Here is a 15,364-nt window from a genome sequence, read left to right as displayed (position 1 = left end):
CTTAGCAATCTAAACAATGACAAATCTAGCTTTCAGGTAAAGCTTCCTGTGAAGCAGACTTGAATAATATCAAGGAAAAAATTGTTCCGTAGCCGGGTATCGATCCCGGGACCTTTGGATAAATAATGGCTTTATTCGCAGCAGTGAATTAACATTTTTTTTCCAAGCAACCAACTCATAAGCAACTATAAAATCCATACAATCATGCAATTATAACTTCTTCACAAACAACACATTACAAAGAAAATACGTACAACTTAAAATTAAATTTAGATACTAGTAATGAATAAAATAATGTAGTAGACGAGAGTAAACACATTTTATGCGTTCGTGAAAGTTGTCACCCTCGGCTTCGTCTCGGACGCTAAACTTTTTACTCGCGAATAAAATCTAATATTATTCTCTTATACTATAAATTAGGTACTTTTTTTTTTTAATTGTTTTAAACACCAGGATCATATTATTCATTCAATAGTACGTTGCATTATAGAATGTTGTCTATAGTAGCCTCAGACCTCGAGTTTTTTAATTAATATTGGTTGCTTCATTTTGCGTTCGTGATTTGTCAAGCAGGTGTTGAATTACGGGAGGGGGGGGGAAGAGAGAGAAAAGATAAAGCTTTGCAAAGAGTTGGTAGGATGGCTCCGCCACTGCTTCATCCAGCGGGAATATACCAGGGGTTTCACACCCCTTTCCCCCAACATTCAAAGATATTCGAGAGAGGTTACTGCAGTGATGATTGCAAAGTGATAGCGCGAATATTTTCTTCTGTTTTAAAAAATTATGCGCCAACATAAACCAACTGGACTTTAGAGTGGCTACGCTCATCTTCTGTTAGGGTCAAGTAACATCAAAAATAGTTGTTACAAGAACACGGCATTTTAAGCGAAAAACGTAGGTCTATTATATTTGTCACTATACAGAAAATACAAGCCTGCATAACTTATTAACAAAACAAGAAAGTCCATTCCAATACCTCCATGGAAATTAAACAAGGAGGAGTTATGAACATATTTATTACATGTAAGTGCTCACATTCATAATATTTCTCGTCGCTGTATTCTGCAGTACAGTGAAGCAAGCATTCTGAGCAGGACCGGCCGAAGTCAGGGGGGAGAGCTACCGGAGGAATTGCGTGGGAACAATATGGCTTATAGCTTATGGCCAATGTCTTCCTTTCTTTCGGCGACAACGCAGCGGGAGAGGGTTCGTTATTTATGTTTGTCCCGGACCCCCAGTGGGTCGAGGTGGATGATGAAGGTCAACCCCACATCCAGTGTCCAGCAATACTGCAGAGCCTCCGGAGTAAAATATGTTATAAGACTAGTTTGATAACCATAATTGAAAATCATGTCGAATTGAAAGTTCAACATAAGCATGAAACAGCAAACAAAATTATTTTGTGACATTTCCCATTACTGTCACCACCACCACCACCACCACCACCACCACCACCACCACCGCTCACGGTTCTGTTTGTAAGATTCGCTCATGTCCTCACTCATTCATTCACAGCGTTCTGCTCAGGAGCAGGTCTTTCACTACAAACCCAGTATTCTCCAGTCTCCTATTTTTTGCCTTCCTCTTAGTCTCCGCGTATGATCCATATATTTTAATGTCGTCTATTATCTGATATCTTCTGCCCCGAACTCTTCTTCCGTTCACCATTCCTTCCAGTGCATTCTTCAGTAGGCAGTTTCTTCTCAGCCAGTGATCTAGCCAATTCCTTTTTCTCTTCCTGATCAGTTTTAGCATCATTATTTCCTCACCCTCAACTTTATTTCTTTCAAAATTTTCAAATTTTTCTCAATGGATCAGTGTCCTATAAAGACAAATGATCGGTAAGCTTGAAGATGATTCATGAAGCATAACTCTCGCTTTAGGATTCAGTTCTACAGGTCATTTTCAGCAAAAAAAATATAACATGCAACATTAGTCCAATTATCATTAGGGGTCTACTTCGTTAGTTTCTTATTTATTTCTAAAAATCCATACATCGCGTCGTATAGGCTAATAAACCGGATTTGTAACATGTTTCCGTCTTAATGCAAACAATGGTGTCTGCACTAAGGGGGTGGGGTTCCGCTGTGACGTGAAGTACGGAGAAAGGAATAGGATGAGTCAGATCTGGTGACATCAACTGTCAGTGAGTAGACATACATCCGCATATCGAAATGTTACAATGGAAGACGTCACATCAGAAACCAGACGACGTAGGCTATATGTATCATCAATATCACAGTGCCTCCCTTCATTTTTCTCGTGCAATAGCAGCTTACTTAGGGCACGAACACATTGACGATGGTAGCCTGGCTAGTAGCTTTGATGGGGGAAATGAATCGCTAGACAGTGTTGCCAATTTAGCTTTTTTGATGTTTAGCTTAGCGGCAAAAAATTCTATCCCGCTTAGCGGGCAATGTAGCTTATTTCCTTCGCTTAGTAGGCGGGAAACTTCGTTGGTTTAATCCAATTTTAGATAAATTTAGGCCCGGTTGCAGAAACGCAAATCAAATCAGTCCCTGATCGCCAATCATTTGATGTCTGATTTATTTGATTGTTCATTGCGTTGCGCAAACGTGAATCTCCAATCAACTTGTCTCAATTTACTAATTGCTGATTTGAGAAAGAAATACATTTGACAACAGCGCTATTTAGCAACCATAGCCAATTTGATGCTCTTTAAAAGTCGCGAAACGAATGCATCAAATGGGCGGTGACTAGGAAAACAAGTGAATGTTTTGCTGTTTTGTTGCTTTTTGTAGAAACGAAACAGGCGGTTTCTATTTGTATATAGACTACAATATAGTGAAATAAAAATAAACGTGAGGGGGCTTCTGTTGTGGGATTTGCTAGGGGAGTCCACAAGAAATTGGAATATGCATAGCCTCCATAACCCAAAATAATTCCATTTCCCATCTCTCTGTTTATAAATGGAGCTCGTAACCTACTCATTAAAAATATTGTGTTGTCATGTGTATAACCCTGCCAACGGGCTACAACATTCCAGAATTTCAATGATGCTGTAGACTACACATTGCCTGTATATTCACAGAAAAGAAAACTTTCCTATTTCGATAAAGTTCGGCATCATTTCAACCAGGTGATTGGATGGGGATGTGAGCAGTATATACAACCAATATTAGGCTACTCTTGGAAATCCTGACATGGCTGAAAATTCTCTCTGGATTTCAAATCGTTCCCTGTTTGAAGTTTGAGGATTTATGAGACCCTGCCATAATAAAGCAATTTCATACGTAACATTCCTAACTACTCGGGAAATAGTTGATTTGTGGACCCTAACAAGATAACCCAAGACCGCCTGAAAAATTCCAACAGCATAAAATCTCAGCATTATTAGAACTTGGTTCATAGGAGAAAGTTGAAGGTTTCGATTTGTCTGTCTGCATATATTTGTTTCAATTTTTGAAAGTAACAAAACACACGAATCCTTACTTAATCTAAATCTTTGCTCAAATTCTCTGTCATTATACATAAAGACAATTCATGTCTATCACGGAAACGCCTTCTTCTTAATAATATTTTTTTCATTCTAAAATTTCTTCATAAGAAGAATCCATTATGTCGAAAACAATATTGTTACGCTATAACTATTTACTATATACATTACAATAACTGCATTATAAACAGAACAACATAAATAGCCTACTTGATCGATGATCCGTGACTTAACCAGCAAAAATCTGTTGGTCAAATCTGATGGAAGACTGATCTCCGATCAAACACTGATTGTTCTTTCTGCAACAGAAATAGAACTGATGGCCAATCAAACCCTCCTTGATTGCCAATCATATTTTGATCGGTGTTTCTGCAACCGGGTCTTAATATTGTATAAATATTAATCTAAAACTATTGACCCTGGCTGAATACAAGAAAGTATCAAGTGACGACTCACCGAGTATTTCACATACATCTATTTGCAGAGATATTGCCGCCACTGCAAGTACTTCTTCACTGCTACTGAACATTAAGTATCAGCCACCAGTATAGCTCCGTCGGCTAAAGCGCTTGCCTACTGATCGGGAGTTGCGCTCGGGCGCGGGTTCTATTACCGCTTGGGGTGATTAACTGGTTGGGTTTTTTTCCGAGGTTTTCCCCAAGCCTAAGGCAAATATCAGATAACCTATGGCGAATCCTCGGGCTCATCTCGCCAAATATCATCTCGCTCCTCAATCGCATCGACGTTAAATAACCTCTTAGTTGATACAGCGTCGTTAAACAACCAAGTAAAAAAATGAGTATCCAGACATTTATCCTGTTGATCCTGACGAAATCTCTATTTAAATCAGGTTATCACAGTTTTAATTATTCAATATTAAAGTTTGTGATATAGGCCTGAAGTATGTAATTTATAAATTACATTTTGAATTACTTAAGTTTGAAGTATTTTATAAAAATCTAGCTTTTTTTCACTCGAAAATAGCTTATATTTAAGTTCTGTCTAGCGGGATTCAGTGATAGCCAGTTGGCAACACTGTCGCTAGAATCATAAGATACCGTACGTATTGACTCATGGACGGTCGTTTTACTGATAGCTGTGAACAGGAAAGATATCTCGATTTAAAAATTAATATTCGGATGAAAGTGTCAAAGAACTCGTTATATCAACAACAATAATCAAGGATTGGATACAGTACTTCCGTCCGGCCCGTTCTATCCGTTGTGAGAGTTCTGAACCTGCATTAGACATCTATAAAATTAGCACACGACCAATTTGCTCAAATAGTCTATGTAGCCTATATGAGTTAAGATACGATTCTTTCTGGTCAAAATTGAATTCTTCAGATTATGACGTCGTCACATCCATCATCTTTAATTTGAAGGTCGATCAAACTTGAGCGTTTCTATGAGGTGGCGGCATGTTGAAGTTTGAGAAGCCCTGTTAAATATAATTTCAACAAAGTCTTTCCTCGGTCCTCTAGCTGTGTTTCACGTTCTTTGTCATCGCTCGTTAATGTATTCATGCATCCTGCCTCTTACCCACTTGTGATCTTCACGTTGACGGGAGGGAAGTTTCACAGAAATGGAGACTCCTTCCCCGGAGCTTCAGACTGAGTGATTGTTATCCCAAGAACTGCCACAGTGACACAACAATGTGGCGACCGAGTGTTTGTGCAGCGGGTGCGTCCCTCCTCGACGGGCCACCCAAATCAAGGGCCAGTGCGTGGAAACTAGTGATGCGCCAGTTTCTTGCACTCTTACTTTCTTTTTTATGAGAAACTAATGTTTCAATTGTTTTCATTATTGCAGTCATCACGATTAATCACGAACCTAGCCTTAACATGTCTGAGTTTGCTTCATCCAATAGACTTTCGATGGTCTTCAGATGTAATCTATTATTATTATTTTATAAATTGCAATTTTGTTCATTCCCAGAACCTTGCTGTAATAATTTTTATTAATAACTTATCATCTTTGTTTCCTTTCTGGACCAGAAAAGAACTGGAAAATTTTAAAGAGATCATTAAATGTTTTTCATTCCTTTTCTGGTCCAGAAACGTCTGTTTCGCTTATTTTCTTTTAATTTAAAATTTCAACTGTTCAGCCTATTTGAAGAGTCCTGTTGACTTTTGAGACATTGTTCCCTTCAGTGTGAATTATATAGTATTATTATTTTATAAATTCTGTACTTGATCACTCTGGAAACATGACTGTTTCGTTTTTGTTTTTAAGGCAATCTATTATACTGGGCTCACCTCACCGGCCCTCTGAAGAATACAAATAGAATGCATCAGCTGCTACTGTCATTGCAAGTTATCTTGAACTTTCTGAGCGGGGACAGAGGGGCAGAGGGAAGGAAGCGCGTAACGTGGGTGGAGCCAACTGAGTTGTTTGCGCATGCTCCGCATCATAATCTCTTATCAAAAAACATAGAACTATTTCCTTCACTGCGTACCAGTAGTGTTAACATGGAGCAGCAACCACATGGTAGTAATTATGGTGAAATCACACCACCGCGAAAAAAAAGTAATTCTGTTATCCACAGCGGAGAAAGAGAAATTATCGCAAATATAATATAAGTGTTGCGAGGAGGAAAAATTAAAGAAATGTTTGCTGGAACCTCTTGATAAGGAATATGAGAGAGCGGCTAAATACTCTCGCAAAAGTATTTTTAATTGGGTTATTTTACGACGCTGTATCAACATCTAGGTTATTTAGCGTCTGAATGATATGAAGGTGATAATGACGGTAAAATGAGTCCGGGGTCCAACACCGAAAGTTAGCCAGCATTTGCTCATATTGGGTTGAGGGAAAACCCCGGAAAAAACCTCAACCAGGTAACTTGCCCCGACCGGGAATCGAACCCGGGCCACCTGGGGCAAAAGTATTAGTTCCGTGAAGAGAATTAAGAATAATTTTGAATTACAACCGATTGAACCTCACACTACTCCGGGAAAGAATAGGTATGTAATGTTTAGAAATTATTGCTATAATAGTTATGTAAAATAGTGTGTGTACTGTGAGCGACATAATGAATTACTGTTGTAAGTTATTTTGTTATAGTTCTGCAAAACATACTATTTCATTCCAGAATTAGGACTTGTGTAAAGTTGAAGTGGACGACTTCGATCAGCATGTTATTCGGGATACAATCGAAGAATTCTCTCTTGTTCAGAAAGTAGTGCCTACGCTTAAGAAGATAATTCCGAATGAATGATGTCATTGACGAAATAATAATTAATTTTTGATCAAGCGATGAAGACGATGACGATGATGGCAGCAATGATAGGGATATGCATTGTGTATAATTGTAAAATAATGTAAATTCAAATAATAAGCCTGTAAAATATTGTTATAAGAATACGTACATATCAGCCGTAGGTGTAAGTCATGTAGGCCTAGATAATGTATAGAAATAGCTGTAGTAACTCCGCCATTGTCGGTCCCCAGCTCGGATGAGAGAGGAGGAATGTACACACGATTATATTTAAATACTTACTCTTTATAGGTTAATTAAAATCTGCTACGAAGCTATGTTCTCCTCTCAAAACCAGACTGTCGTGAGATGATGTCTGTATTGAACCAAGTTCTTTTACAGTAGAGAGCCGTGAAGTGAAAGAACCAACGTTTTCTGAAAAGAGTCACGTTACCCGAGGGAGGGGCATCCTTGCCGTGCCGTTACGTTGATGACTACATGCCGTACCGAGCAGTTCGAAAGACAGACTTAGGGGATGTAAGGTTCAAGATAACTTGCAGTAACAGTACTTACTTGAAACCACGTCCCTATTTGTCAGCTTCCGAACTGATAACGTCTACAGTACAATCTTAATAAAAACATTAACGAATCACTATACCTGTTTTAACCCCTACGGTAGCTGAATAGTCAGACCTTTAGCCTGACATTAGTTTCACTACATTCCCACTCCCACCTTCCCCTGCGATATTCTCCTCCAGCCAAGACCGGTGAGGTGAGTCTCACACTGTATCTATTCGTTAGAATCGATGTCGAGTAAACGGATGTTTTATATTCTTGATTTCATTTAAGAACTAATTTATTTTCTACTAAAATTATATCTTAATATGCACATAATTCCTATGCATTGGCTTGTAGATGTTGAATATGAAGAAAATCCATCCAATACACAGAGGGTGCACATATCAAATTATACTAATCATAAAAAACGAAGTAATATATTTTTTTTCACAACTTGTAGTTACGTAAGTGAAATTTCCTATTATTTTGTAAGTTATGTAGTAGTCTACAAATAAAATAGTGTAAGTACGCTACGGAATCCAGGAGTTTTTTCTTCTTTCTGCAGGCCTACGATTTATAGTTCATAAGAAAACACTGTACACGAATGTACATACATATGGAGTGTACAAAATAGCTTTTCGTTTATCGGAGATAGGCCTATTGAAAACTTGTATTTTCAAGAAAATCTAGGATTCAATTTTTCACAGCACCGCAAAACTTTTTCTTTCATTATACTTCGTAGGTATAATGACAAGACATTATATATTTTAATCTGAACAAGAAATTCAATTCAACAACGAATCAATTTTACGGTATTTATAATACCTTATATTATTCATTCATCCGTTTACGTGTTTCTTTATTTATTTACTTATTTATGAATTTATTTATTTATTTATTTATTTATTTATTTATTTATTTATTTATTTATTTTAGTTTCATTAGTTTGTGGAATACATAAACGGTCCCAAAACTTTATGATTTGATACACTACACTGCACTGATGTAATCATCTTTTACTGATGGCCCTGATTTAACATAATTGATGTTTTATGTTTTCAATATTTACGAAGACTACTCGATTTTAGTGAGTGAGTGAGTGAGTGAGAGTGAGTGAGTGAGTGAGTGAGTGAGTGAGTGAGTGAGTGAGTGAGTGAGTGAGTGAGTGAGTGAGTATTCAATAACACAGCAGAGTTCCTGAATATTTTATTTATATTGACTGAGAGCCTTAATAACTGAAACAGAGGGGTAGAAAGACAGAAGAGGGAAATATAGAAGAAATGGAGAGAAATTGGAAAGCTGCGGAAGGAGGGATGTAGGGAGAGAGGGAAGGAAGAAGCGAAGCGAGGTGTTGTATTTGCAACTCTCACGTGAGCTCTACTGTCATATTGTAGGAACAACTGGATATCTCTCAGTTTATCGACTCATGAGGGCGTCATAAGATAAATAACGAGAAATCGTGATGCGCAGTGAAATCTCGTGGGGTCATCTATGGATTCCAGACACTGCAGCAGGGTGGTTATTGTGCACACACTCTGTTTGCTCAAGAAAAGACAACATTTATCTTGTCGTGGCTGCTGCGGTGCACACCTCGGTGTGAGCACTTGCCTCCTAGACTCAAAATCTTGACCTTTAATTCCCCTCATTGCCGAGCGAGTCTGCAATTGGGAACTCCGCCTGTAGTCCTACAACCCACAGCAGTCTTTACTTACTACGTTTCAAATCGATGAAAGTCCATTCTTGACTAACCAAAAGGTGAAAGATCTGTCTCTGTCGCAGATCTGGTCAGTGAAATGATTTCACACAATAGCTTAAGGTGGAATTTGTGAAAAGGAGAAAGACTGAGATAATGACTAATTCTCCGAAAGGATCAATAAACCGAAGTCAGGGTAGCCTCAAATGCCTTGAACTAAAACAAAGTTGCTCTCAGAGTGGGGGCGTTGTTGGTACATGATATTGTAATCAAACCAATGTAAATTATGTAAGTGTGAAACGACAAAGACAAGTACACACACACACATTACATTACTTATATACTGTAAGGAATATGATCTCGTTTCCCTAGTTTCTTAAGAAAATGTTATATTATTATTATCATCATTATTATTATTATCATTACTATTATTATTATTATCATTATTATTATTATAAAACAGTTATATTATTGGTTGTTCCATATGGTTGTCAAACTTGGACTCTCACTTTGAGAGAGCAACAGAGGTTAAGGGGTTAGGTACAGCTTACAGTAGTAAAATTTTGGAAATATTCAACTTTATTTTTTCCTCCACTACATACTGTATCTTGTATAATAATTAAAATTAGTATACCCATGTAAAACACTAACTTTCTGCTATATGAAAAAAATATTTTTACGATCTAAAAAAAATATGTACTTCCCCCCCCCCCCAAAATTCAGCTCACCGTGCAGTGATGAAGCGTTTCCCACATAACTAAAAAACTATCCAATATTCTTTGCTGAAATTTTTTGTGTATATTTATGCACCTCATACCTACAATATGATGCAAGATCACTTCTCTACCTTTGATACATTGTCTGATTTAAAATAAATTCATTTTTAAAAATGGTCAAATATCAGTATTTTCTTCTAACACAAAATTTAAAATATAAATATATATATATATATAATATTTATTAAGGAATGTAGTTGAAAGAGCATAAACATGAGTTTCAGCAATAAAATAAAAGAGAGAGAACATGAAAAAGTTTACAAGTTTTTGAGTTATGAGGGAAAATCTTCATCACTGCACAGTAAACTGCCACCGTTTTGAATTTTGAAAAAATAAATAAATAAAAAAAATAAATAATTTTTTTAAATCGTAAAAATGTTTTCTTCATATAGCAGAAGGACAGTGTTTCACACGTACCAATTTTCATTATTGTACAAGATACAGTAATGGAAGAAAAAAATGTTGAATATTTCAAAAAATTTTACTGCTGTAAGCTGTACCTAACCCTTTAAGGGTGTTCGAGAACATTTGGGACTAAGAGGGATGAAGTTACAGGAGAATGGAAAAAGTTATACAACGTAGAACTGCACGCATTGTATTCTTCACCTGAATAATAAGGGAACACTAAATCCAGACGTTTGAGATGGACAGGTCATGTAGCACGTATAGGCCAATTCAGAAATGCATATAGAGATTTGGTTGTGAGGCTGAAGGGAAAAAGACGTTTAGGGAGGCCGAGACGTAGTTGGAAAAATAATATTAAAAATGGATTTGAGGGAGGTGGGATATGATGGTAGGGACTGGATTGATCTTGCTCAAGATAGGAACAGATGGCGGGCTTATGTGAGGGCGGCAATGAACCTCCGGGTTCTTTAAAAGCCATTGTTACCGGTAAGTATTATTATTATTATTATTATTATTATTATTATTATTATTATTATTATTATTACGAGATACGTTTGAAAAGTAGGTGGCCTAACACATAAGCGGCATTGAAAACGTGTCAACAATTCCGCCATTATTAGTGGCCACTTTACATTAGTTCAAGCACGGAAAATCATAATCTTCTGTTGACTACATTTTGTGTACTTTAATTTTGAAGTTAGTGTGCCGAACAGATTTACATAAATGAAAAATATCGAGCTTTATTTCATAAAAAAAGGAATAAATCCAAGATAAATTAAGGCAGGCATGGATGCACCACATCTTAGTCAATGTCTTGGGTACGTCCAAGGTCTTCATAAGGTGAGTTTCGTGTTTGTTAACATCGGAACAAAAGCACGTCCGATGTCAAATTTCGAGGGACTGTGTTGCTCAATTCGAGAAAAATATACCCGATTTTTGAGGCGGTTTGTGACAACTGATGAAACCTTAATCCACTACTACATACCGGAGACAAAACAGCAGTCGAATCAATGGAAGCACAGTGATTCTCCGCCTCCAAAGAAAGCAAAAACTGTTCAATCGGCTGAGAAAACCATGGCGTCCGTGTTCTGGGATTCTAAGAGGATAATCATGGGGAGAGCAGTAACTGGAGAATATTAAGAATATTATTCAAATCTCCTTCAGCAACTGAAAGGGAAAATTTGCGAGAAGAGTCCGAGTATGGTCAGGAGGAAAGTATTGTTTCATCTCGACAATGCACCTGCTCACACGTCTGCAATGGCTGTTGCTAAACTACACGAACTACGGCTCGAATAATTATTGTTGTCGCACACACTCTACTCGCCAGATCTCGCACTCTCAGATTTCTTTCTTTTCCCAAAGCTCAAAGCTCACTTGGCTGGGAAGAGATTTTCTTCACATGAAGAGGTTATCGCAGCAATAGAAAGCTTTTTTTCAGACCTCGAGGAATCTGCGTACAGGGAGGGTATAGTACAGATGGACTTAGTGTGTGAATTTCAGGGGAGTTTGTGTTGAGAAATGAAGATTGTTTCAGAATAATCCTAGTTCATTTCCTATGTCAGGAAGTTTCTTCATCTAGCAACAGAATTGGAGGGACCACCTGTCTAGTTGACCTTATTCCGAGCTATTTTTATGTTCAAAACAACCAATAGTCCTATAGGTCTATGTGTGCAGTATAATTTTATAGATTCCTATATTTTTTAATAAATATGTCACGATCTATATCTTCATCTAAGTCTTTAAACTTTTGTGAATAAGGCCAGCTGTTGCTTATCTATGGGCACAGTTTTCATATTTTTTCTTTCTTTCTCCGTTTCATCCCCACCCCCCGCAGTACCGACTTACAGACCACTGCGGTGTAGGGGAGGGAGGGTATTGTCTCTGAATCAACACTAGACATCTACACATTGTGGGCCTCCCTGGATGTGGGAACTTTTATACTGAAGCTTAAGAAATATGCATTATTATTATTATTATTATTATTATTATTATTATTATTATTATTACCGTCGTCAATATAATTATTTTCAATTGTTCTTCCCTTCATGATTTTTTTTTCTTAATCACAGCTATACAGAATTTCTATGTGCACTGAATAAATTTCTTCTAATATAGCTTCTACAATATCACTACTTTAGCATTTCAGATAGGACACTTGTATAAGGTGACGTTTTATTTAAAGATATTCATATTGTATCTTTTTCTTTTGCTCACAATAATACAGGAAATCTTATTTTCATTCTAGATATTATTCATTGTATCTCTCAGAGTTGCTATTATTCGTATTGTTACTTTATTAGAGCTCTGTTATCATTGCTGCTGCCGCCACTGTCACTGCCGCTACATAAAATCCTATGCAGTATGCTGTGCATATCAAGTAAAGTCAGAAAACCTGAAAAAGTTCATCTTACAATAAGAATGATTATAATTATGAGATTGATTGGAGAGCAATCTGTAAAACTTTCTCCACTTGAATAGTCTACATCATTGATTATCTTTGATGAAAAGTTTTTTAGTAGGTTATTTTACGACGCTTTATCAACATCTTAGGTTATTTACTGTCTGAATGAGATGAAAGTGATAATGCCGGTAAGATGAGTCCGGGGTCCAGCACCGAAAGTTACCCAGCATTTGCTCTTATTGGGTTCCGGAAAAACCTCAATCAGGTAACTTGTCCCGACCGGGAATCGAACTCGGGCCATCTGTTTTCGCGGCCAGACACGCTAGTTGATGGATAGTGAAATAAGATTCTTGTAGTAAAGTTTGGTTTCACTAAATTGACGATTTTATTACTATTATTATAGTAACAGCAGTAGCAGTAGTAGTAAACTGTAGTCTATTACAGTGATTTCAGTGATATAAAAGGCAATTCTGATACGTTGGAAAAGGAGTACCTATAAAAGTGTTTCATATCATTTGATATTCTATTAACTACGTTAAAATCTCTCGTTATGCCCCGTTTTTCCCCTTCATACACACAAACACATACACAATCTTTAAAATTAAGTTAAAACATGAGATTATGAGCACGTTCAGCAACAGTTATGATACTTGCAATGCATCTGCATGTCCTTTTGTAGATTCTGAAATAACTGCTATTGGTGAAATGACAACAGCTGTAATGACTATATTTGCCAAAGGCTTTGGAACTCTTAAGCTAGATGTTGATATTTGCTAAATGTGTGTGTTTTATGAAGGTTATAGCTTAATGGAATTGCAATGTCTGGTAGTTGGACTTCCTTATTTGCTTTATCGGGAATGGCTGCGTCAGGTTTATTGGAGTGCAGCGGTGCTATTTGAAATAATATTATGCGTTTCTTGGAATAGCGAAGGTTGATACATATAATAAATATTCGTTTCAATAAGACTATATCTATTATAAAATTATTATTATTATTATTATTATTATTATCATCATCATTATTATTATATTATCCACATCAAAGGTAGTATTGATTCCACTAATGTAGTGGAAATTTTACTATTAAAGTTACTGAATTTCAGCACAAAATATTCTCAAGAAGAAAACCTACTGTATTTCTTTAAAAACCTTATTTACAAAGAAATATTTGGTACATACGCGTAGTCTATATAATACGAATTGTTTTACATCCAACACTTTCGTAATACGTGCACAATTCTCGGTAAAGTTCTGTTTTAAAATTCTCGAATATTGATGATATGTTTCAGACAATTTTGTAGTGATTATGATATATTTCCAGTTGAGTCAATAATTAATCGGATGATTATTACTTTCATCTTCAACGAGCTCTAGGATTTCAATTATTAATTGTTTACATTTCAATATCTTCACAATTATCTTTTCTAAAAGACTTCTATTTCATGGAACTGCAATAGCTATAATTAAAAACACCTCACTTGTTTCATATTAACACCAATCTCATATCAAGGCTTTTCCCTATTTATACAATCATTCTAAATTACTGTTGTCTGCGTATTATTATTATTATTATTATTATTATTATTATTATTATTATTATTAATATATTTTATATTTAAATATTATTACTCATGTTCCTTCTCCATTATTTCTAAAGCATTGGTTTTTCTGAACCGACTGCGAGATGCGAGGTCTGCGCACCTCGCAGTTACAGAAACCACTCACTATCTCTCGTGTAGTCCGGATTTGTGCGAGGCGGGCCTCGCATCTCGCACGTCGCATGCGTCGGTTCAGAAAAATCAAGGCTTTAGCCTACTTGCATGATGAGTCGTGCCTTATTGATGTCACTTATAAGGAGACAACCAGTCATGAATTACGACTGCTGACCAAAAATACATAATACTCCTGTGGTGTCAGAATTATATAAGGCAATTATGAGAGTTCAGAAAAGTAGTGTCCGATAAGTGCTTCTTCTCATATAACATTCCACACAAAAATAAAAGATCTCTACTCTTTTACATACATACATACATACATACATACATACATACATACATACATACATACATATATATACATACATACATACATTACATTACATTACATACATACAGGTTGCGGGTTCGATTTTTTTATATTATTTTATTGGGTTATTTTACGACGCTTTTTCAACATCTGGGTTATTTAGCGTCTGAATGAAATGAAGGTGATAATGCTGGTGAAATTAGTCCGGAGTCCAGCACCGAAAGTTACCCAGCATTTGCTCGTATTGGGTTGAGGGAAAACCCCTGAAAAAACCTCAACCAAGTAACTTGCCCCGACCGGGATTCGAACCCGGGCCATCTGGTTTCGCGGCCGGACGCGCTGACCGTTACTCCACAGGTGTGGACTGCGAGTTCGATCCCGGGCCAGGTCGATAGCATTTAAGTGTGCTTAAATGCGAGAGGCTCATGTCAGTAGATTTACTGGCATGTAAAAGAACTCCTGCGGGACAAAATTCCGGCACACCGGCGACGCTGATATAACCTCTGCAGTTGCGAGCGTCGTTAAATAAAACATAACATAACATTTTACATACATACATACACATAGCCTACATAACATTACATTACATACATACTTTACATTACATACATACTTTACATTACATACATATATTACATTCATAACATAACATTGTCGACCTGAGTGACGCAGTCGGTATACTAATGAACTTGTGTGTCCGAGGATGCGGGTTCGATCCCGGCCCAGGTCGATGGCATTTAAGTGTGCTTAAATGCGACAGGCTCTTGTCAGTAGATTAAGCCGAAAAGAGCATCAAATTTTATCTCCGTATTTGTCATACTAAATTACATTCTCTATAATAATCAATAAAG

The sequence above is a fragment of the Periplaneta americana genome, chromosome 4 (assembly GCF_040183065.1).
Source record: "Periplaneta americana isolate PAMFEO1 chromosome 4, P.americana_PAMFEO1_priV1, whole genome shotgun sequence".
Classification (NCBI taxonomy): domain Eukaryota; kingdom Metazoa; phylum Arthropoda; class Insecta; order Blattodea; family Blattidae; genus Periplaneta; species Periplaneta americana.
Note: the sequence above shows the minus strand (reverse complement) of the source record.